Source organism: Notothenia rossii, assembly GCF_949606895.1.
Source record: "Notothenia rossii genome assembly, chromosome: 2".
Lineage (NCBI taxonomy): Eukaryota > Metazoa > Chordata > Actinopteri > Perciformes > Nototheniidae > Notothenia > Notothenia rossii.
This window is the reverse complement of record NC_136904.1, coordinates 72,514,087-72,540,192: the sequence shown is the minus strand read 5'-3', so window position 1 is coordinate 72,540,192 and position 26,106 is coordinate 72,514,087. Positions and strand designations below refer to the sequence as shown.

Sequence of the window (26,106 nt, the reverse complement as noted above, 5' to 3'; positions counted from 1 at the left end):
GATTTTTCACCCTCCACTCTCTTTTTTTACAGCTTGACTCCAGCTGCTCTAATGCGTCTCGCCTCGTCCTCAGAGACATTCGGTGAGATTAACAGTTGACTGCACATGCTATGGAAATTATGAAACCATAGAAGGAGGAGGGTAGCCTTTAATTTGCACTCCTTTTATGATCCATACAAACTTAAACACAGAAATAGACATGAATATTAAACAAAATGTGCAACTTGAGTGAAATGGATTTTAAATGATTGTTTAAGTTAATACAAAATCAGAAAAAGTTAGTTTGTCCTTTGAGGAATTGGGTTTCTTGACATTTTTCATTTTATAATTAAATCAAATTAAAAGATAAACACATTTTTTTAATGAAATACGGTAGATACAATAATAATATAATAAAGATTAAAAAAGGTGTAGTATATAAAAAGTTAGAGTATTACATCCAGTAGAGGCTTATAGCCTATAGGTCAATTAAAAAATTAAAATAATATATATACATATATAAGTAAAAATGTGCAGATTGTACTACAATAAACCACCATTACTGCCAAAACGTCTCAGTTGTTTGCTTGTAGCTCATACTTTAACAGTAGAATAAGCTCAGATGCATCAGAGCATGCATTCAGATCATGCTGCGGAAAATACGTTGTGACAGATGAAGTAAAAATTCAATTTTCCCCTCAAATGACTGCTGTCTGTGATCAGTAGCAGTCAGAGGTGCCAGGTGAAGGTCCTTTGTGAAATACAACCGGCTATTAAAATGAAATATGAAATTGGGGAGCTCCCCAAGGGGAAAGGTGCCTTATACACTCTCTCGCATTCTACTTTAATTAAAAATGCAGGGGGACAAAGACTGCAGCAGAGTTTCTTCTCCGCAGGTAACAACTGCTTCTCCGGAAAAGACAAATCAGATTTGTATGAATGATAGCAGTAAAATACATTTCTCAGGGCTGCCCCTGGCCTAATGTGACCTTAAAGGTCCCATGTCATGCTTTTCTGGTTATTACCCGTCCCCTTGTGTGTTATGTAGCTTTTTCTGCATGTAAACGGTCTGCAGAGTCACAAACCCTCAAAGTACACCCTGTGCGGGTGCTAGTGGAGCCTCGCAGATGGGGGTGCTACAGCCCCCTCAGCACCCCCCCTTCCCGCGTCCATGATTACTGGCGTCTTTATGTTGGTTCTCGTAATTAAACTCCTCCATCTCAGTTTGAAGATATTACCAAAATATGCCCAAAGCCTTTTAGCCTGACGCATCTCTCTGAACCAGAATAGTAACGTTAGCTTAGACATTGTCTAGCGGCTAATGCTAAACATCCAGTTATTTTTGTCAGGAGACCAAAACAGACCTTAAATAAGAGAGAATATTGGAATTACATAAGTCAGCTGGTCAGAAACATCATTATTAATGTATGTCTGTTCATTTTCAGATGATTTCAGTTGACTTTTCCCTTAACTTATGGATACAGAAACCGGTAGGATTGAATTTCCACTTTAAATCAAGTCAAGTGCTGCAGAGATAAAACACATGTAGGCCAACATGGCTGGAAGCATCCTCAAAGGATGTTAAAACTGACATTAAATATTAAAACTGAAAGCTTTAATATGACTATATACACTCTTGAGTTCATACAAGTCAATGCAATGCATCCATAACAAAATATTCTCTTAATTATAATTCTGACCAATGTACTGCCAGTCTGAGTTGTTCATGGCATCCAGTCAAACTATATTAAGGATACACAAATAATTGTACAATGATTAAATGTTTGTTTAAAAATCAAAAACTTCAATTCAAATTGTCAAAGAATTGTCAATCATAAGTTATGCTTATATTCTCAATGAGAAACCATCTAAAAAAAGCCTGTATATCTTCGTATATAATCCAGTATGTGATGTATTGTGCAAATATTTGGTGATGGGATATTAAGATGGGAACCATAGATACAAAGGTTGGTGAACTATAATAAAGTCCAACTTGCTATGAAATTAATATGTTTCCTGCCTTGTATGGTACAAGTGCAGTTTTATTTTTAGGGTATTAGCCTGGGTTAGTGCTAAATAAATAAAGTGTATTTACTTAAGCTTCAATTGTAACATTATGAACAAGCTTTGGAATCCTCTGAGCTGTGTCTCTCCTCCCTGTAATCACCTCTCAGAAACAGTCGGATGAGTAATGGTTTTTCCAAATGACCAACATTTAAAGAAATAATAACAAATGTTGGTACGACTCCAACAGCTATTTATTGTATCCGACATATATTTTGTTCATCGGGCAAATCTAAATCTTATCAATTATTTTGTGCTATTCTTACAAGCTGCATGTCTGCGTGTGAAATTCATATAAACTCGCAAAAAACAAAACATAATATTATTGATTAATTAGACATGTTGATTAAATGCAATATATAGAATGAACATTAAGTAGTGACCACTCCTTTGTTGTGCATCTCGTTTTTTCTGTCGACCATCTGCAGTTGCTCGTACCTTATGATGTAAATTAGTGCAGAATTACAAGAAACTAATGTAATACAGACATGCCTCATTACACAGTGAAAGCCATTATGGTGAAAATGACATACATCGCTTTAGGGGTTGATCATTGCATCCAGATGAGCAACAGTTAACCAGCTTTATTATGCAAAGCAACTGGCAGGAGGGAAATGTAATTTATTGTAAACCAGCAAATTATAGAAAGCCCACAGAAAACATAACTATTATGTTATCACTAAAGTTTGTTGTTTGATAAATGATACATTGTTGGTGTTAAAACCACAAAAAATAGCATTTAATACAATTGCCTAGTCTTTGTTTAAGTCTTTATAGCACTTGAAGTTTAATTTTAAAGAAGCAGAATTATTCTAAAGCAAGATAAATATATATTTATGGACCACAATAGTGGTTGCTTTTTAAAGTATTTTGTGGTATAACTTAATATTAAAAGCCCTAAGAAGGCAGTCCCGTGTTGAATACTTACCAACAAGAGTAAGATGGATGACCTTAAAACGCCTTCTCAACAATTTCATTTTCATTTAATCGTTTAAAATTTTGAACTGGGACAGTGCACATTGATGAACATTTTAAAACAAAATAATGCTTTAATAATTGATTTTAGCTTTGAGATAATTTTCATCCATAGTGCCGTCACATACAACATATAAGAACATCACATTTATATACATAGCAAACATTAATACATGATATGCAGAAAGAGCATGAGCAGCATACAAGCATTTACCACGTGGCAGTACAATGTAGCAGCCATGACATATAAAGTGCAGGAGGAGATACAAGAGCAACATAAAGTGCAAGAGGAGATACCCCTGTATTAAACTGCATTTAGCGGTGATTACACGTCTGTTTGTTTCTCAACCATTCTTTGAGTTGACCTTTAAAACTATTGAGAGTGGGACAATCCCGTATCTCAGTTGGGAGGCTATTCCACAATGAGCTGCCTTTAATGGAGAGGACATGTTGTCCAAAAGTGGTCCGTCTACGGTGGAACTCACAGTCTCCTCTGGTTTCTGACCTAGAGCAGCGTCCAGTGTGTTTTGTGTGGATGAATTCCCCTAAGGGAGGGGGGGCATGTAAACATTTATAAAAAAAACACATACTTTTAAAAGACGTAAAATTGTCAAAACTCAAGAAATTGTGTTTTTCTAGGATGGTACAGTGGTGGTATGAATTTGGCTTTCTGTCAAACACCTTGATAGCTCTTTTGTACAGCTGTTCTATTTGTTTCAGGTTTGTGGCACAAGCAAACAATAACTATATTTAATTGGTAACCATCTGTCAGCTTGCACTCTCAACATTCAACACTTGATGAGGTAACTGGGTGTTAAAAAGAAACGTTGGTCAAAAATAGATGTTGCCTCTTTGAAGATAATTGCAGAAATCGCTAAAAAGACATTACTCTCGTTCAACTTCAGCTCTCTACCGCGTGGGTGAGAATACGCATCAATATTTAATGCCGAAAAAGGGCAATCTGATTTTCTCATACCACCGTTTGGTCTAAAAACAAGGATGCTGTGCCTTGGCTATCGTTCCAGAAAAGACAAAGAGGGAGAGAAGGAAAGAAAAACAAGGATGAGCTTTAAGCTGTGGCTCCGTTCTCCAGAAAGCCATAAGGTCAGAGAAGAGTGGAGGATGGTCGGCCAGGGGCCTTTAATAATGAAGAGCTTGTGTTCCATAGGGAAACACCGCCTGGAGCAGACACTCACACTGAGCCGGCTATGGAAATGAAAGATCTTGAGGTGCAGAAATGTCCCACCTTTTCTGTGAAGGAAACTGGCTGGCTATTACGCCCTTAAAGTGATAGGTGTTTCATTTGATTGACAGCATTTTAGTACCTGACAGAATCACACTCAAATTCCATTTCTCATTCCTAAGTGTTTGAAAATCACACATAATGTACAGTAAATGTATGCAATTTATACTTCCAATTGTTTAGAGTGCTGCAGGGCTTATGTTTTTTAATAAAAAATCTTATAAATACCTAGGTATCTGGCTTGATAATTGCCTCTTTTAAATTTCAGGTCAATAATCTGCTTGGAAAGCTAAGGGTAAAGCTAGGTTTCTTTTTCAGAAACAAGTCCCGTTTCTCACTTGAGGCCAGGAAAAGGCTAGTCTCTGTGACCTTTTTATGAATGCACCTGCCTTGACCTGATCAAGTTAGATGCCGCCTATCACAGTGCACTAAGATTTGTAACTAACTGTAAAGTATTAACTCATCACTGTACCCTGTATGCTGGGGCAGGTTTGCCTTCACTAACTGTACGGAGGCTCAGTCACTGGTACATGTTCATCTACAAAGCCATTTTGGGTAACTACCATCTTACATCTGCTCTCTGATCACACGACGAATTGAAAGTAGCTCTCATGCTGTGGTTTTGTTAAATGTGCCAACTGCTAGGACTGTCTTAGGGACGAAAGCTTTTAGGTGCGCAGCTCCTCTAACTTGGAACAGTCTGCAAAAAGAATGGAAACTGAGCAATTTGGTTCCACTGCATGTTTTTAAAGCTCGGATAGATGCTATGCAATCTGATACTGTTGGTACCTCTAAATGTTGTTAGGTATGTAAATTGTAAATCCCTGTGTCTATGTTGTATGATGTCCCTTTTGTTTTTCTGTTGTTTTATGTGTTTATGTCTTCATGTGGAACCTGCCTATGTGATGAAAATGTGCATCGTTGAATAACACTTTAAAAGTATTGCTTGTTATAATACCAAATACAAATATTAAAGTGCATTCAGTTCTGTCTTTCCACCGCTTTCAGTATACTTTTTAAAAGCCAATAAAAGCCTGTTGAATGCAAAAATGAAAGAATTTTTTTTTTAACTGAACCAGATGTCACCACAGCTCTATTAAATCAACTATAAAAACACATTGTGAAGCCCAAATTCAAAACACCATAACTAAGCAAAAGGAGCTCAAAATGTACGAGTGTTGTATTAATGTACGTATTTAATGGAGTAGATCAACATTTAAAAAAAGGCTTAAGCTTTGCTAACCAAAAATAAATATTTCAGTCAACAAGTCAAAAACCCAATCGAAAATCAATTGACTTACAATGGAAACATGCTTAGTCATTCATGGATTTGACTCCTGTGGCATCAAAATAACATGCAGTAGACTTCCTGCATTGGCAGAATATACAACAGTGAATAATTGGAGGCTCCCAGGATCTGAATGGACATCCAAATGTGGGCTTTTGTGGCAATACAAAGGCAGAAACCTGCAGCTCATCTGGCTGTTGCCCATGTGACACATTGTAAACCCTCAAACAGCAGGACTACATTCATGTCACAGTGCGAGCGACATTGCTTGACGATCAGATGACACACACTCATACGTTTTTATCATACCCCAGCTGACCTGTGCAATATGCAACTTTTTGGCAATAAGAAGGTGACATCATTCCTCTTCCTTCTATATCTTTGCCAATAAAAGCAGCAACTTATCAAAGCATTCATATCTGCAAAGGTTATATATTAATATTCCAGTCACCCGGGCTGCACCAATCTCGCTTCTTCTCTCACAATACTCTCAGGTTATTGCCTTTACTGAGCATTGGACCCCAGACGATTTTCTTTTAAATGTGTAAAGCTCACTGTGTAGAACTGAATAGGATTGTACCTACTACTAGATTACTTCGTACACTTAAAAAACTGAAGAAAGGCATTTAAAAGGATAAGTCCTTTGGGAAATATAGTTATCATTCCTGAGAGTGAGATGAGAAGATTGATACCTTTCTTGTGTCTGTCTGTTAAATATGAAAATACAGCCAAAAGACTTGAAGAATGGTGCATTGTGTTAAAAAAAAAAAAAAAGGTATAGCAAGAACAACTTGTGTTTTCACAGAGAGCTACGGCATGTGCCAGACTAATTCTTGCTTGGGTGCAATAACTTCCTGGAGCGAAGTCAAAACCCCAGAAGGTGTTGCTGTGTTTCTTCTTTTCTTTTTCTTTTTGAACAGCCAAGGTAGCCTTGCTTGTAGTCCTTCTTGATAAATTAAAGCTACCTACTCATGGCTGTAGCTTTATATTTACCGCACAGATATGAGAGTGGTATTGATCCTCTCATCTAGCTCTTGCCAAGAAAGCAAATAAGCATATTTCTTAAATGTGTTAAAACTATTTATTTAATATGGATCTTTCACATGATTGACACCTGATCCATTTCATTAGACTGTTGACTCCGCTCTACAGAATGTTTATTATCTTATTTTACATGTATATAGTTTACTTATCGTATATTTCTCTTGCACTATTTTGATTTTATTTTATGTCTTAAAGGGGCCCTTTTATGATAATTTTCAGGTTCATATTTGTATGTTGTGCCTCTACTGTGACATGTTTACATGCTTTAATGTTCAAGAAATGCTTTACTTTTCTCATACTGCCCTCTTTAACTTCTGTCTGAAACCAGACCCAAGTCTGCTCTGATTGGTTACCTCTGTTGTGATTGGTCAACTGCTTAGAGATGTCCCGGCCCTTAGCCTATCACTATCAATGTTTTGGAGGGCTAGCCAATAGAAGTGCAAATGATACATGGTGATGTCACTATGTTACCGAAGTAGACAGGACTACAATCGAGGTGTTTCATGGAGGGGGGGAGAGAAACACCCTCTGGAGGGAACTTTGGGATTTGAGCCTTTGCAGACCATTTACATGCACACAAACTGAAATACACTACAAGGAAAGGGAAAACCCCAATAAAGAATCAAAGGGGCCCATTAAGATGTTGATTGTTAATAATAAACTGTAGCTATTGTGCACATGATATACAAAAAAACATTTCATTATTTCATTCTTGAATCGAGATAGGTAATGCGGCCAATACCAAATTATTCGCATTTTTTCAAAACCCCTAACTATTTCAGATGCCCTTTTAGCTATTCCCAAGTTCAACTCCAGCAAAGAAATCCCCTTGAGACCTCCTTAGGGATACTGTAACCACGGAGATGAACGACATGTCCTGTGTGAGGAGTGTCTCGAGCAGACAGATGCTGGACCCTGACCTCCGATAACTGTGTCAGGCATCTTGGCGCGATGGCAGAGAAATCGAGAAAGAAAAAAAAAAACACTGGTGCGCTCGGAAGGCACTGGCTGCCCAGAAAAGAAATCTCCACAGACTTCATTTTGAGATTGGAGCAGCTACAGCGAAAACTTCAGGGAGCTGATGTCCCCTTGTCTTGACCGAGCGTTATAAGAGATGAATCAGAGCACAGAGTTACATTTGAGTCAGACAGGAGATGTTGCTTAGATGAACAAGAGGTCGAGAAGAGAGTATCTAAAAATGAGAACTGCCATGTCATGCTTGCCACAACGCATGATGACAGCCCTTGAAGACAATCTCTTTACAAGTTTATTTTTAGACTTTGTTATGTATGTAGTCCCTTTAAAAAAAGGAGCTTCACAGAAAAGACACACCTGACAAGAAGACATACTTGTCAACACAGTTAATAGGCTGCTTTGGTGAGCCGCATCTCCGGAGAGGTCGCTCAGTTTTAGCAGCCACTTGTCAGGTAGTTTCTACCTCCGCATAAGAGATTAGGGGGAGAGTCACACAGCCAATTAGTGTCATTGCAATGTCTCACAACATTACTGCGCAGACGGCAGATTCATCTCCATTGTTGTGCCATCTGAGAGGTTAATAACGGGGGGCAAAATGTAATTTCTCCACATTTGATTGAGCCAAACACATGAGTCAGGAGACCAGGCACTTTAAGAATAATCAGTGTTAAATCAACACATTAGTTGGCTCCATCGTCAGACAAGGCTTTTGGATTTATTGCCATGACTATAAGTCATAATGTAAATGTGAATAGAGTTTATATCTATATTGATTTGAAGGATACCCTTTCTTTGTTTGCTGTTATAAACAATCAGCCATGAAATTGATTGGTTTCTCTCCATTTTAACCAAATATTGCAACGATTTCTTAGTTTTATTTGTTCAATTAAGAGGATTTTCTGCTTTTCTTGTGTGTGATGTGATCAGGAATTGAGTTTTTTAGTTATGGTTGGACTAATTAAGGTCTTTGTGTAAAATAACGTGGGCCAAAGGAAATTGTGTTATATAATATTTTGTTCTTTTGGCAAGCATTTTATCAACCAAACAATGTTGCAATCACTAGATTCATCTCAATCCCCTCCATGAATACAATTATCTATTAAATACTGCAGACTGACTGTTTAAAAAGGGATTGAACGCATTTGATTTTCAATACAATTGCTGATATGCAATACGGTTGGCACAGTACTCACGGCATGTGTGAATAGTGTGTGCATAATGCATGTTCTGGTGTTAATGGCTTGAACGATATGTGTCTGCACACTCAGCTGAAGCGCACGTGTTTCTTATGTTGTTGATTTATCTCGACTTCTAATGTTTTATTAATGTCTGCAGGGTGCTTCGAACTGGATAAAGAAAAGTGCCCTTCAACTTGAACTGGCTCTCTGTGTTGAACTTGGGAGCTCATGAGCATGCATGTCAGCGATCAAGGTTCACAGATCAACTTTGCACAAGGCCTCTAACCGCCCCTGCCACGTGTCTACACACATTACAGTAGGGCTGTCCCGAATACCATTTTTCGGGCTCCGGATATTCGGTTGTAATCAGCAGCGAATATTCGGTACGCGCAGGGGGCGAATAGTACTCAAGTGTAATTTGGAATGGCTTCATATTTTGTATGGACAGGCTTTTATTTTTGAAGGAGAGTAAGCGCTGTTGACAGGAAGTTGTTGCTATGGAAACAAAGTGAGGGAGAAAAGTAATATCTACATATAAAGATGGAGAAAGTAAAGGATGAAGTTTATGGTTAAGTGCAGGGTTCGAGTTATAATCTGAGCTTTATGGGGTTTATTAAAAATAATGCACACACACACACACACACACACACACACACACACACACACACACACACACACACACACACACACACACACACACACACACACACACACACACACACACACACACACACACACACACACACACACACACACACACACACACACACACACACACACACACACACACACACACACACACACACACACACACACACACACACACACACACACACACAGCGCAGTAATGTATTGCGCACCTTGGAGGTGAAGTGCAGGCATATTGTCATTCAAGGGAGAATACGATGCGTAGTTCTTTTTGGAAAACATGTTTTTTAGCCTATTTACCTCGTTAACGTAAATAATACTCATTACATTGACCCATGCATTATTTGTGATTAAAATAATGGTTGTTGGTAATGTATTAGCGATCCCCACAGATGTATGATTTCACGGCGTTCATGGGAGCTCAGCTCCCATTGGCTCCCACATAACTCGAACCCTGGTTAAGTGTCAGCACCCCCCTGAAGAGGCTCTTACGTTGATATTGGAGATTTCAATAAATTCATATCATCAGTCTTCGACCATTATTCGGGGGGAAATGCTACAGTTAATAAAAATACATTTTCCAAAAGGTTTCATAATACGCTCCGAATCCGAGACACCTGACAAAACGCTGTGAAGCAGAAGCGCAGACAGAGCATACTACTACGATTTATATTTATAAGATTTATATTTATTTATAATGTCTTTATTGTCTCAGTACTCGCATACATTACAATGAAATGTGTCCTCTGCATTTAACCCTACCCTATACCATCCTAACCCACTCTAGGAGCAGTTGGCAGCCGCAGTGCAGCGTACAATAACGAAATTGAAAACCGAATATTAGGCCAACAACCGAATATTCGGATATTCGGGTACAGCCCTGCATTACAGGTGGGAGTATTCTCTGGCGCGGGCTCAAAAACAGCTGCTCAAGGTTTCTCATGTTTTTCCACATTTGAGTTATATGCTCAGGTCTAATTTAGCATTGAACAACTTAACTTCTATATACTATGTCAGGCTGCTTTAACTTCCACACAATTCCAAATTAAAGTCAGCCAGTACACAACACTTTAAAATCACATATAGCTTATCGTTAGAATATGGAATGGACTCAACCCAAATGTCTCAAGTGTTACTTGTTCTCAACAATTCAAATCAAAATGTAGAAATAATTTATTAGCAGACTACACAAACTATCTATTTCTAGGATAAAAGAAAGGGGAAAAAAATACTAATTTTCTTTGTTTGTTGTTATAAATTGACATACAAATATGATGACAAATAAATTGTATTGTAATCTGTACAGTGAATTGTATGTATTTGTTTTTTTGCTTAATCTCCCTCAATTTATTCTTTCTTTTTATTGTTTTGGTATTGAATTATTATGACCTTATTTAAATCCTACAACAAAACTATGTATGTATGTATAAATGTTTATATATATATAAACTTATTTATATGTACATGTATATCTATTTGTAAATGTGTTTATATACTGTATGTGTATGTATATAGAAGATCATTGGTGGGTAGGTTAACAAATGTATGTGTGTGTGTCTTTACTGTATACTACAGCATATTACTATTTGGGGGGGATTTTTTTCTGTATGGTTAGGGTTCATGCATCTCTGTAATGCTACTTAACAATGATAAAGTGCATCATACTGAAAAAAAATCACAAAACCTTCTTAGGGAAACTGACACAGTTATGTCAAGCTTGACTGTCTAATCGTGGTGCTTATCACGCTTCTTTATGGTAAAGTACTCAAAAAAAGTTATATTGGCTTTTCCTGGTTAATGAGGATGGAGTGATTCTCTAATGATCAGAACAGATGGGATTTCTCTGCTGGGACTTATACGACACAGTCTTTGGGCTTCAAGGGTTTGAACAATCCAAACTCACATTCATCAAACTTCAAATCCACAGAAAAAAAACTGCTATTTCAAATTCAAGCAAACAAACATGGAACAGCACCCACAACAACAATGACAACACCTATTCCGCCACAACAACTCTGGTGCAATCTCTTGCTTTCGTACAAGCGGGCATGCATAATGTGCATTAACATAAATGTCAATCCAGCATGGAGGGGTGCATTATTGAGCTTTCCATCAGTTGACAAGGATTAAACATTTCCGTGCGCATTTTGTCGCTTTCTTCCTACCCTAAAAATACCTCTACTAGGACTGCCCTAACCCTTTGTTCAGCTGTAAAATCTGAATTTCCTAGAATTATGCCTCTGATTTTTACCCAACTGGAGGCTATTAATTGTTGAACAGGAATGAAAAGAGGAGAAGAACATGAAAGAGAGCTAGAGAGAAGGCACAGCATATTAAAACAATAACAGAAGCTTGTGCTGAGTAAGTGTGATGAGACAATAATGTCAGACAATCGGTCACACGGTATTAACCTCACAAGCGCCGCTGCTAAACTCAAACTGTTTGAATGTGTCGGATTACATAAACCGAGTCAAAGTATAAACGATGTTCGGTCACTCCGCGCACATTTTTTATCTCTCAACCGTAATTAAAGATGTTTGAAATGAGCAACAAACAGCATAACGCCTGCTGCTGTACAGGGATTTTGATTGGGTAGTTAATTGCCAACACATCATTAATTCGCCAGGGCTAACAAGTACATTTTGTTAAGTACAGTTTGTTCCGCAGCTATAAAATCGTACCAATAACACCCTACTTTTTATAACAAATTGAGCCTTTTCGAGAAAATGTGTCATGGCTTCAGATTAACTCCAACTTTTCCATAAGCCATTATTTCATGCTGTCTGTGGTCTAATCTGTTTCCGATAGTTGAACACTATCCTGGTGTGACCTTTACTTGATCATTTTCTACCATTGAAAGGCCACCTCCCACTGCATGAATTACACTTCACACCTGATTACTGCTACACATCTTACACATACTAACACGCTCATGCACATCTGCATTTAACACATACAGATGGCTGCAGACATTCCTACACTGACATTTATTTAGCATCTCTTAGATTTGCATTTTAACTTCACTTAGGTCCATGCACTCAAAACATGGCTGAGTGGAAGCCACAGTCATCTGGAAGTCAATTTTTTGTGCAAAGTTTGAATGCTTTTCATGTTTGCAAGTGGTTCAGGTTTCCTACCAAGTCTAAATAAATGCAAATCTGGTAAAGTGGAACCCTTAAATTGCCCCTGGGCGTGAAGGAGAGTGTGATGGTGTGTTCAACTGTGACAGGCTGCTAAAACCTCCATAAGTTTCCCTGCCTTTTACTTTAGTGCAAGCTGGTAGACTGTTATACTGAAATAACCCTTTAAAGATGACCTTATGAAATGCGGAAACCCGATCAACACATTATTGATAGAGTTTTATTAAGAAGCACTCATAATTATTATTATACTTCCTAAGATGTATATTTAACAGTTGCTGTGCACAAAGTTCAATCTATCACTAAGCAACAGAGCAGTCATGATGTCACAATCCGATTATAGTCAGTTCTCATGACAGATAGCATACGTTTGATATGGAATGGAGAGTCTTTAAATGGTTACTTCAACGTTATTGATTAATGACTTGCAATTTGCTGCTAGAATAACCAATAAAATATTGAAGAGTTATTTTCCAGTAAGGACCCACCGTGACACGGGTTTCACATGAACTTGAAATGTTCTGGAAAGTTCCTTATACAGCTTTAGCCTTTATTTTATCTCATGAAGTCCCTACGTGACACACACTGAACAGTCTGGTGGGTCATGGTCCAGGACATGTGATTTTGTGTTTCCATAACAACATATACAAGATGTCCATATGCTTTTTTTTTGTTGCTAATGATAAAATTCAAGCCATTTAAGAATTAAAATGCTTACATAACATGTCCTTTATTACATGTAACCTGTTGTGGAAACATTCCTTGATCAAATTGATATGAAACAAATGAGACAAACATCGCTGTGACACTGGTGTCACATCGGGACTTTAACCCTAAACTTCCACAGTAAACCCAGAGTTACATATGCACAATTAGAAATATGATTATGATCTGCTCAGTTAATATAGCTGATTCAATTATATTTAGTTAACATAGTCTTTATTCTTCAATTCCAAAAAATCATCCTCATTAGTGAAGTTATATATAAGAGTTATTTTACCATTAAATGTGACATATGTCACATTTCAGATATTTGACACTAGGGGGGGTTACTTGTCAGAAATGTGTACTAGGTGGTCTATTTAGTCTAAATGATGTTCCCCTTAATTTCCCCAAAAGTAGAAATGGGTCCGGGTTCTTATATTCAAACAAATTCTTAAATAAACCATGACAAGCCCATAACCAAGGCTTCATTTTTTTTGCAAGGTATACATCCTGCTGCAGAAAAGTTCTCTTTATAGCTGAGTTGGCACAGCAATCATTCACCTATTCAGCTCTAACTTGTTGTTTTCCAATAAAAACCTTTTTTTCAACTTTTCAATGCTACAAAGCCAAAAAATGAACACCAAAGGCTACATGTCTTTACCTGCTATTCCGCTGGATATCATCCCATTCAATTATATTTTTCCTTAACCACATAGTGTCACACCTACATCTAAATGTAACTATGAGACTGTTATTATTGTTGGATACACATGGCTACTGATGTGTGCAGTTTGTCCTTTCTTCAATAAGAGACTTGAAGTTGTCACTACCCGATCCGTACGCATATCCGTACATATGTGATTATACCACCACTTCATCACCGAAGATTCTGACTGAAGGATGTCGAAGCAATTTAAAATATAAAATATTAGTCATCTTTGGTTTGTTTCAAATGTTTCCTTGTTTAATAAATACTTTATCTCATGTTTTAGTAAAGAGTGTCTAAAATATGTAGAGAATGTCGTCCTTCATCAACAAAGACAAGCTGGTATAATAATAATAAAGTAATTTTAATTCAACTATGAAAAATAAAATATATATTACATTTTACTAACAAACTTTTTCAACCTTTCAAAAATGAAATGTACTAGATTTTGAGAGTAAAATTCCCATTAAACATATTTTATCAATATCCATTTCTAATGCCCTCAATTCGGTATTATATTAGATTTTTAACTTATCTTGTACTTTACTGTAGGTGTTGTCAGTTTGGATATGTTAATTCCTGTCTTTTGTATGCAACCCTATCACAAGGTATTGCTGGCTTCTCATTATTTGGGTGTGAATTACTTTTCTTGCCTGAATAAGAAGTCTCATGGAAATAGTTTTCCAAATGGAATTAAATAGAAAGGAATTAAATATGACCAGAAGTGTGAGAAACCATAATGTATGCGTGTAAAATTAGTCGAATTGGCATTAAATGGGGAAAAAAAGGAAGTAATAGAAAAAAGGAATAAGACAAATCCAATTATTCTCCAAAAAAAAACTATATGTGGACTTATCTTCAATTGTTGAATGTCCAAGGCCACAAAAGCAATCATGAAAATGTACTCTCTTCGAGAAACATATTACATATCAGTAAGTCTAAAAGGGTATTTATTTCTCCACTGTTTTCTTCTTGGCACGGGCTGTTTCAGGAACAAGTGGCGCTTATCAGGCATTGAGCACCGAGAGATACCTTTGACAGCCGACATGTTTGAGGCCCAAGTGCTTAATCTCTGGTCTCTGCTCCGGAGCAGCGAGGCACATCACTAAAGCAAAAAGGGTAGCATCTGCATGCATGTCAAATCAGCTGACACAAGAAAATGGAACAGGGTTGACAACCACGTAGCGTGAGTCGCAGGAGCTCTAATCGTATCAAAGACTTCTACAAACAAACATGGGTGAACTGTGATCGATGGGAAGGCAGTTAATAGGACTCCCAATCCAACACTGCGTGAAAAGGGAGGGTGGCGGGGAGCAGAGATCAATAGCAGCTCGGAAACATGTTAGGGAATCATACTGAATCAGATTGATGACAGCTGGTGGTGATGTATTTGGCAATCTAATTTTAACACAAAGTAACTCTGCGATTGCGCTCCCACAAGACTGAACTCAATACCTCGTGGGCCAGACGTATCACAGCTGTTCAGAGTGAACAGCGCGCCTGCTGCAGGTGTAAGTTGGGGCAGCAGTGGTGTTTCATCTTTGATTTTCAATTCATGCACTATGCCATGAGAGTGCATTAAATTATTCATCCCCAGTGGCAATCTCGGAAAATATTTTAGGCCCAAAAACCTCTTTCCGTGCACTGTCAGGCTCGGACACGGACCGAGGCTTTCTCCTCCAAATTGATATTGTAAGAATCAGAGTGCTAGATATTCTTAGTGCAGCCCAGGGCGGTCGACAATAGACTAGATGCCCATCTCATGTAGCCACTCGTTGCTTTGCACACAGGCGTGAAAATGATGCCAATATTTCCCCCCCTTCTCTCCTCTATCTAACTCAGGGGTGGGGAACCTTTTTCCTCTCAAGGGCCATTTCAATTTTTTCAACATCCTCCGAGGGCCGTACAAATTATTGACCTCTGCTTAAAAATACAAAAATCACAGCCCATTCATTTCGCCTTTCTTTCATGCCGTGCAAAGAAAAAGCAACCTCTTAATCCAGATATTTTACCATGACCCCGTGCATGCATTCACGTGCACGGTTGTGGCATGACCACCAAAACAGAAAGCATATTGGACACAAGATGTGTGCAAAAGTATTTAGTTTCCTATCCATGTGGACTGCTATAAGTGGGGGGGACCTAACCTCCTCTAGGGGGGTCCTCACCTCCTCCAGTGGGGTCCGGGGGGCATGCTCCCCTGAGATTTCTTTTTAAATGTTGAAGTCAAAAGCATCAATCTGGTGCACTTTGAGAGCAACATTAGGAGATCTATGGATAGATCTCTCAACATCAATATGAAACAGAACTGTAAGCAGATTTATTTTTCTTTATGGATATTTTAAAAATCACTCCCCTTTCAAACTGTATTCTTGTTTATTAATAAACAAAAAATATTTACTGTCATATAGTATTTTATACCTGTTTACTTTATTATCTTGTTTTTTTATAACTATAATGATCATATAAAGATGTGCCTTTACCTCACTGGTTGTAGAAAAAGCTTCTTATATTCGTTAGCATAGCTAGCTAACCAGATGCTAATAACAACAAAGTTATTGACTGTATGATCAGTATCACAGATGAACAGATCGCCACTGGGATTACAACTAAAGACACAGCCACGAAAATACTGCGGCATGTGTCCGGCTCTTTATTGGTACGACGCTCTGGTGCTCTCTGTCAGAATAACTGCACCCCTGTCAGACGACACATACACCACGTGATGACACGTTAGGCTCGTGTTGTGTTCAAGAACCCTGACCTTGGCCAGGAAAAACAAGCACTCGCTTGTTTAATTTTTTGGCGGTTTAGATTTCTTTAATTTTTTTCTTTTTTGCGTGTGTTTATAAATTACCTCGAGGGCCGTAGCAAATGGTCTCGCGGGCCGTATACGGCCCGGGAGCCGGAGGTCCCCACCCCTGATCTAACTGGACTAGGCTGCAGAGAGCTCTGCCAGGGAAGCCATCCACATGACAGTAAAGACATTCATTTACAGAAAAGCTTAGTTTGTGTTCACCTGTCTGTTTGAATCGAGGACAATATTTACCGTTTGTGCAAGAGAAAGTTTGCCTTTGGCGAGCCTAATATCAAAGAAACCCCTAATGATGCATGCCTTTTGTAAATACTGTTCACAATACACAGCATTTTCACTAAAGATCATTTGTTCTGTGTATTAATCTTCTGGTTATTATCTGAAGTTCTTAAAAGCTTTTTAAAATGCAATGGCTTGTGGGAAAGACTGAAAAGCATATCAGACGAAAAAGAGAAATATCCTCCATGCTGCGATTGCTCCATGACCATTTTATGTTTGAGTCTATAAAGAAAAAATATGGATTATTACATAGGTGTACACCCCGAAGGCTCAATATTTCTTAATTGCAGTGTGCCAATTTGTCTTTTAAGAAGGACACGGCGTAGCATCACCAACTGGCCCTAGGTTCGTCTGCTGAATGAAGCTTGTTGGGGGATGGATGAATCCCTCCCCTGTTCTGCTTTTCTGGGCCAAGTCTGCATGATGGAGCCCTGAGCCTTCGTCGGTGCCAGGTGGCAGCTGGGAGAGAGAGTCCCCAGCCAGGCTTCAGCAGCCCTCACTCTGGCCCTCTGGCCACCACCGTTGCCACTCGGGGCTCGACACCAGCACTCCTGACCTGCAGATCGGTCATGATCCGCCTGCAGTGGCTAGTTTGCCCGAACATGTGACTTTTGTGCATTATTTGGCTAGCCAATTATAGCAGGTCACCATTTAAAACTATTCGTTTTTTGTGTTCCTGCTGAAATTTCCTGAGCCGATAACTTTAAATCGAGTAGTTCTACAACACAGCAGAGCCTCCACCAGTCTATTCCCCAAAATTAAATGGTGCTGTGTCTGCTATAGACACCAGCAGTAAATGTTCTCTGCCCACACAAAGTGATGAATCAAATCTTAAAGTATTAATCAGGGAGATGCTTGTTGTTGGGGCTGATGCATAGGTGCAACTCTTGAACACTAACAAGGTGAACTCAATATTCCGGTTTAATATTTGGATGTGAGGTTGCCAAGAAATAAAACAGCTTCTTCACACAACAATGAGCAAAGTCTTCATGTAGGGTGAAATGCTGCCTCCGGATATAGCTACGTCTTCACCACCTCTATACCTCACTCATGGACTAAGAAACGTTCAACAGCTCAAAAAAACATTTCTTGTAATTTTCTATTCTGTTTGGAGCATACACGATACAAGAAGTGGTCTAAGTAGACATGGTTTACGTGACGTCACCGATTGGTTTGAGTACTATGGTTTATAAGGCCTCAAGTTTGCCGTTCTGGCTGTTAATGTCATAGTTTTTTGGAACCGAACGCTGACCAAGACATTTTAAAAACACTTTGATAGCATCCTGTCACTAAAATATGTATAATTTACTCTAAATAGGAGAATTATTTTCCAAAATATCATGCTAACTTGAAACTGGTAATTTAGACAATAAACACATTCGATACATAGTGAAAAACCAAGTGAGAATAAGGGTAGTTTTGTTTATAGACTTCCATACAATCCTACTACTAATGGCTAGTAAAGAAAATGCAGATTTAAAAGCACTACTGAATTGGTTTCATTTTTCAGACTGCTTGGGCAGGATACTTTAATGAAGTACAGAACAGTAAATAAAAAAGCAGTCCTTTTTGCAAGGATAGACAGACATCAGCAATAAACACAAGCCAGTTAAATTGCAGGTGGAAGTATAAAATAGTGAGGGCAATGGTCCCCATACATTTGTATATAATCCACACCACCTATTCCCAAAAGGTACAGAAACCTCCGCAGGAAGTTCCTGACTTATAAGTGTTCTGGTAGCAGCATATGTTAGCTGACTGGTAAAAAGCTAAGTAAACAAAGCGAAGGCTACAGTTGCAAAGCCTCTAGGCCTGTGAAGGCAGAATGGAAGAACTAGGTAGAAGCAACAGTACAATCTACAAGGCTCCACTGATGTAGCATTGGACATCAGCACATGCTGCACAAACACCGCTTTGAATGGGGCATCTCCTCATATTTTTTTCATCCAGTTGCATACTAACTTTAACCTTTGCTCTCCAGGCAGGCGACTCCAAACAACTCTGTGCCATAAGAAATACACAGTGAAAGTTTCAGCAGATGGTCTTGCTTCTGCATGAGCAAAGGTTTTGTTCACCATTTATAAAAAGACACATAACATCACCGTTACATTTCATTTTTTACGATGCCTTCTATCTTATCCATCTCCCGCTAATGACCTCATACTCAACTTGTGAAAGGAGTGGTTTATCTCGCCACCGCAGTTATGAGCCCCATTTTCATTAGCATATTCGGCAATAAAACAGATATGCTTTCCATTCATAATTTATCCGCACTTTATTTTTGTATCAAGCAGCCATTTCAGTTTACAGCCAAGCTTAGTTCTGCGAGTCAACTCCTGCAAGATGGAGCTCCTCCGAATGAAGACTTATAGATTCATTGTTCACTTCTTAAATTATGTAACATTTCTAAAAAAATCTTATCCCCATGCGACCAAGGTAATTAAGTCTGCACAAAACATCAACACAAATCGAACATAAGGGTAAAAAATGTAGCTCCTCCTGCTATTGGTAATCAATGCCACAAGTCAATTTACAGCCAATGGCTTTTTACACCACCAGCCAATCCATTACTGATTCAATTGTAACCCATTAGCATTGTGAGAGGTGATAATAAAAAGGAGAAACTATGAAAATCCAATGGCTTCATTCAATAACTGTGATCTACTGGAGGCAGCCGAGCACCACCAACATCACATTGCATACCGTAATGTCACGTATGGGGGCTGGTTCGCTTCCTCCTGTGGCTCTCCAGGCCATACTTCAACTCTGCCCCAAGATGGATGTAAGAGCTCAATGACAGCAACACTTAGCTGACATCACCGCATAGATGTGTCAGCTGTTCTGATGTCTTTTCATGGCTTGTAAAAGACTGATTGCAATTCTGCGGAAAATGCTGCATAAGCTCTTGGCTCACACGAACCCAGAGAACCAAGAGTATGATGTTTGAAGTACTTCTAAGGGGAAAACTAAACATTGAGGTTTGATGGACAGTCTTAATGTGCGCATATACAAACTGAAGCTGACCTTTTCAAGACAGTACAGGCTGCTATGACGACTTGTCGGGTTTTCCATTCAAGTCTAACACGTGAAGTAATGGGCAATTAAAAAGCACCTTAAGTCAGGGATGTGACTGCCAAAAACAACGGCAATCAGTGCTCAGTTAGCAAGTTTTCCTTCTAGTTGCTTCACCTCCCAGGAGCACCACCCTTGACTTCGCCCCTATCTAAACGCTGACTGTATTTACTCTTTCCAAACCAGCTTCATCTGGGTTCTACATGGGGTTTCCCCAATCACTGGGTGAAGACAGCTTAGCCAGATGAGTGCGAACCACCTTCCGCCCTGAGGATCACCTATTGCTGATGTAGACACTTTTGCCACCGTGTCAGAAAAGGATGTGGACAGAAAGGCGAGCTACAAAGGAGGTCTCACAGCTTGCCGTCTCGTTTTATTTCCATGCTTCCTAGAAAAAGACGCGAAACAGCCATGAAAACAGAGATCAGTCCAACCTTTGAAGGTCACCCGCTTCTCACTGCCGAGCATTTCTCCTATAACACCAACTCAGTGTAGGCTGCATGTTATAGAAGGGCCGCGGGATCATCAAGAACAGTAAGTATTTTGCGTTTAATGTTGCCAAAAGGCAAGTGATTTACATAATCTCCATTTGGTGGTAATCTATAATGTCCAACTACAATTTAGTGACCAATTTCCTGCTTCCAAGCAATCTATTAAACGAGCAAGGATACAATGGTGACATTAAGTAGAGTGAACATTTATTTAACTCAGCAGCACTAAGGAAGCAGAGTTATAGATAGTCATTGTGCAGATGTCAGAGATTATTAAATGCCCAAATTCCCCAAACTGTGGCATGGTGCCACGTGCTGTTACACCAACACGCTGGCTTTGACTCACCGTCAATTAGGACAGTTTTTTTTTACTATTAATAGGTACAAGTAGGGACTGAATGTGTGACATTGTACTGATGCTAACAAAGATAATACCATGTAGCAAAATTGATCATTACAACAAATTACTGGAGGGTAACAAAAATAACATTAAAAACACATGGAATGTATTAAATACCATTATTAAAAAAGGAAATGGAAAGGCACAATACCCAAACAGTTTTCTGTCAAAAAAAGATACAGTAATTTATGACATGACCTCAGTTGCTGAAGATTTCAATAAGTACTTTGTCAATGTTGGTCCTTGTCTAGCTGGGGAAATTCCAAATACTGGTAGTGATGGTGTTGAAAGTAAAGATATATATGTGAAGTAAACTATATTCTTAAGAGGGAGTGATGAAAATGAAATTATTGACACAGTTAAAAAACTTAAGAGTAAAAGGTCTACAGACTGTCATGATATTGACATGTATACAAATAAAAACATTATTGAATGTATAGCCAAACCACTAACTCACATCTGTAATTATTCAATACAAACCGGTGTATTTCCAAAATAAAATGAAAACTGCTAAAGTCATACCAATACATAAATCTGGAGATAAACATGTACTGTCAAACTATAGACCAATTTCATTGCTCTCACAGTTTTCTAAAATACTGGAAAAACTATACAAAACTAAATGACTTCATCACCAAACATAACATACTCTATGAACAACAATATGGTTTCAGAGCAAACAGGACCACATCATTTGCAGTTATAGAATTTATGGAACACATTACTAAGGCAATAGAAAAGACACGGTTGACCATGAACTATTAATTAAAAAACTACAGAGATATGGCATTAGAGGTGTTGCACTATCATGGCTATATCCACCTACATAACAGGGAACAGTACATTGAACTAACAAAGCCATAAATCACAACTACTGCAGGTTACATGTGGGGTGCCTCAGGGCTCAGTCTTGGGGCCATTACTATTTATTCTTGATATTAACAATATATGTGAAGTATCAAAAAGTATTAAAACCATTCTTTTTGCAGACGACACAAGTCTACTCTGGGGACAATTTAGAACAGCTATTGGTCACAATGAGGAGGAACTGAGCAGGATGAAGATCTGGCTTGACCAAAATAAATTAACATTGAACGCAAGCAAAACCAAACTCATAATATTTGGGAATCGATCGATCAATACAGAGAAGAAACTCACTATAAATGGCGTCCAATTAGAAAGAGTATCGGAAATAAAATGCTTTGGAGTAATAATAGACAATAAATTAAGTTGGAAACCACATATAAGCTATATCAAAGCCAAAATATCCAAATCAATAGCAATTCTGAATAAAGCCAAATACCTAATTAATCAAGCTTCTTTGTTTATGCTGTACTGCTCCTTCATACTTCCATACATGATGTATTGTGTGGAAGTTTGGTGGAACACATATAAAACAAATACACATCTTGATCCTGCAAAAAAGAGCCATACGAGTTATACATAAAACTACGTACAGAGAACCAACAAATAAATTATTTATCAAACTAAAAACACTAAGACTAAAAGACCTGGTTGACTATAAAACTATTCAAATTATGTTCAAAGCCGCAATCAACAATTACCTCATAATATTCAGGGAATTTTCACATGGAGAGAAAGCATGCACATGTTGAGAGGAAACTGCATTTTAAAAAAAAACACCACAAATCATTAATGGTTATGAACAGGACCTGTAAAATCCCATTGGTTGTTATTTCTTGTAATTGTACAAGTAATTTCTTTCTGATTGTTTTGTAAAAAAACAAAAAGCAAACAAATGAACAAGACAAACATGTCGCTGATGACGATGACCTATGCTAGAGGGGGTAGGACCAGACAAGTTTTTTTTAAGCTTCTTCTTGCCCCTGTTGAACATGACAGAGACTATTTGAGAATTATTATTGTTTTTTTTATGTACTTTTTTATAATTATTAATTTGAGTGAGACAAAAAGGAAAAAAGAGAATGAATATATATATATCTTATTGTTGTATGTTTTTGTTTCTGACATGTTCAATAAATACATTGATTAATAAAATGCTTGAAAATGGGGCCTTTGTTAAAGAATAATGTTGTGCCTAAGAAATATTAGCATGGTGTGCTTTACTAGAAGTAATTGGATTACAAGATGACCCTTTTTAGAAATGTAACATTGACAAGACAGCTTCAGGTAACGAGTAACACATTAGTTATCTCAATATTTGTACTTCTGTATAATTCCAAATAACATATTTATCTAGGAAATGTTCAAATGCTGCACACCACATAACAGAGGAAAGAACATAAATGCTATAGCCTAAAGTTTATCCTGGGGCTTTTTTCACCCTCCTATCCCAGGCTCTCTGACTTCAAGCAGTGCGTTTGTGATGCACTTCCATAAAAGTTAGAGAGGGCTCACAAGGGACAGATTTTAAAAGAGCGGTCCAAATCGAAGCAGTACAGGCTTAGAAATATCCAGACCGATTCTCCCTTGTATGGGTCGAGTACCAAAAAAACTCACAATTTCCATAACACAACCTGAGGCCATCTGTTCAGAAGTTCAAGAAAATTACCATCAAGGTCAATGTTTTTTATGGAATATACTACTCAACTTTGTATTATTCATACTTAAAAGATCCATTCATATGTTGATGTTACAACATATTGCATGATTCCAAGTTAAATAAAATAACAGTTAAAAAGACTATAAAATGGAAGTAATTTCACAGAACATGTAGGTTGCAAAATTAAAAAAATTAACATTTCTTCTCCCATTACAATGAGTGATAAAATACCAGATGTAAGGGCATATTAAGATCACACAATGTCCTATATAAGTTATATGCTTTGATCCTATGCAGTAATGATTTAGTCCATAGGTCGTGTTGCCTATTTGTACTTTTTACAAGTAAAAATCTTAATTTGCAAACACTCAAAACGGAAGGAAACTAAGTTTAAGGGGTTAAAACCATGAAAACCTATATGTGTTGTTATTCCCCTGGCCAACATGCAGCAGACACAAACAACGCTCCATCACTTAGATTTTTTGCTGGCCTTTGCACACACTGACACACACGGGCACTTGCATGCACTCCGGCGATACTATCTCACTATCTCCCTTAATTAGCTCCTAAAGGCCGCCTTCCCTGTATTAGTGCATGGACCTATCTTCCACTATACAATCATCTTTTTAAATGGGGTATACATTTCAAACAACCTTGAGCTGTTTGTGCTAAGTGATGCTTATCTTGCACGGTCACTGACAGAGATCAAGGAAAGGAAAATTTTAAAAACATCTAAAAGATATTATTTGTATTGCATAAACAGGCGGCAGACTGGACTGTCTGAATTTCTAAAGCCTGTCTTTGTGAGATCAGTAGTGTGCTGCCATGGCGGCCAGGTCAGCATTCTCAATGTTAGATGGACAAAATAGATAAGGAGTGGGACAGGCGATCTAAAGAGGAAAAAAGCCATTCAATAAAAGAACATTCCAAATTCAAATGGAAAACCACTACTTGGCATTCAAGGGAACATTGCTGCTACCACAAAGCAAATTAATTTTTGGACTAATTAGGCTAACAACCAGCTTTGGTGTTGGAAGAAATAAGAAATGCTATCATCATTAGTGTCCATTTAGACACGGCTTCGAGAGCTTTCATTTATTCTCGTTCCAGAAGCAGAGGAGCAGGACGCCATCAGCTCGCAGACAAAGACCTAGGTCCCAATGTTACTTTCAGATCTGCGCGTGTGTCTGAATATATTATCCCAGATTAACTGTTCCAAATTTAAATATCATCCTACTGGCCCATACGTGACAATCCAATGGCACGTTCTTAACCTTAATTCCATCTACATAAATCAAGCTCAGTGCTGCAAAGCTCACAAACAAACTTCAGCAGTCTATAAAAATGTCAGATGTGTGTTTTCTCCACCCCCCCCCCCCACCATCACCACTCTTCCTAGAGCATGGGCATCCTCAGGGACTTGAAGAGACAAATTCATATTTTCATTTCATGCACAGGAAGAGGTAAACCGTGTTTCTCTCGCCTACTGTGATTGCCAGGCGAACTCCCAAGCTCCGGTTTTCCATGCTGTGTTGCATTTGGGACAGTCTCACAAACAACCAAACAGATCTCGGCAGTCATTGCTATGCAGGAGGACGAAGTAGTGAGGGAGCTGTGACTTTGAGGCCAGTTAATGGAAATACTATGCTCCACAACAGCATTCATTCAAGTTTGTATAGATACATCTGCTTCCTGTCAAGGCGAGTATCCCGATACTATGGAGCAGGTACAGTGTGCACCTTTCCCATAATGTAGCATGTCTAAACCCAAATGTCAGCCCTCAAAAAATAAAGGGCACCCAAAAAAGTTGAAGTATTAGCAAATAAAAATTCAGCAAAAGTATCCATTTCCAACATAGTTAAGTAGTGGATTTTCTTCATTTGAGGAAAAACATGATCATAAAATAAATAAACCTCTGTGATTGTAGCAGTGAAATATATTGGTTGGCATAAATATCTTATTTCTGCAAATAAACTAGGTGAGGTTAGTTTGGTTGACTATGCCCTCAAATGGTCCCAGGACACCAGAAGGAAGTGTTCTAAATGTGAATATCCTGCGAGACAGCACTCAGGGATACAGATATGCTGTAAATTAGTGACTTAATTTAATTTCCTACGTGCAACAGTCAATTATGCTACTCATAGATGACTTCCTAGACATCACTTTACAAGATTACACACAGCACCGAAGATCTAGAGTTGTCTCCTCAGAACTATAGTCCTACCAACTGCGTATCCACCAGACGCTGTGATGCTCCCGGGCCAGAAAGACAAGCTACTCTCGGTGAGGGACAAAACACACGTTGGCACGGGGGATATTTTTCACCTGCTGCACCGTAGGATAGTGCTGCTACCCGCCTGCAGTCAGCGACACTGATTCTATTCTGGCTCCCAACAGCCCATAATGTTCCTGAAAATGCACAAAAGAAAATGAAAAGCTTTCCTAATGCGCAGGGCAAGTTCAATGTGTTCCAATTAAGGTGGTGTCGTTATTTGGGATTTATCGGCTGCCTCGCATTATAACGCATCATCCTGGATGACAGCAGAAGAGATACAGACTTCCAGTGTATCATCCCACACT

General features: G+C 38.4%; 1 protein-coding gene across 7 annotated transcripts in view; it reads right to left on the bottom strand.

The window, feature by feature from the left end:
• The window catches only part of lrp1bb (low density lipoprotein receptor-related protein 1Bb), a 336,417-nt gene that overhangs the window by 309,927 nt on the left and 384 nt on the right, over window positions 1-26,106 (bottom strand). The window lies entirely within an intron of this gene.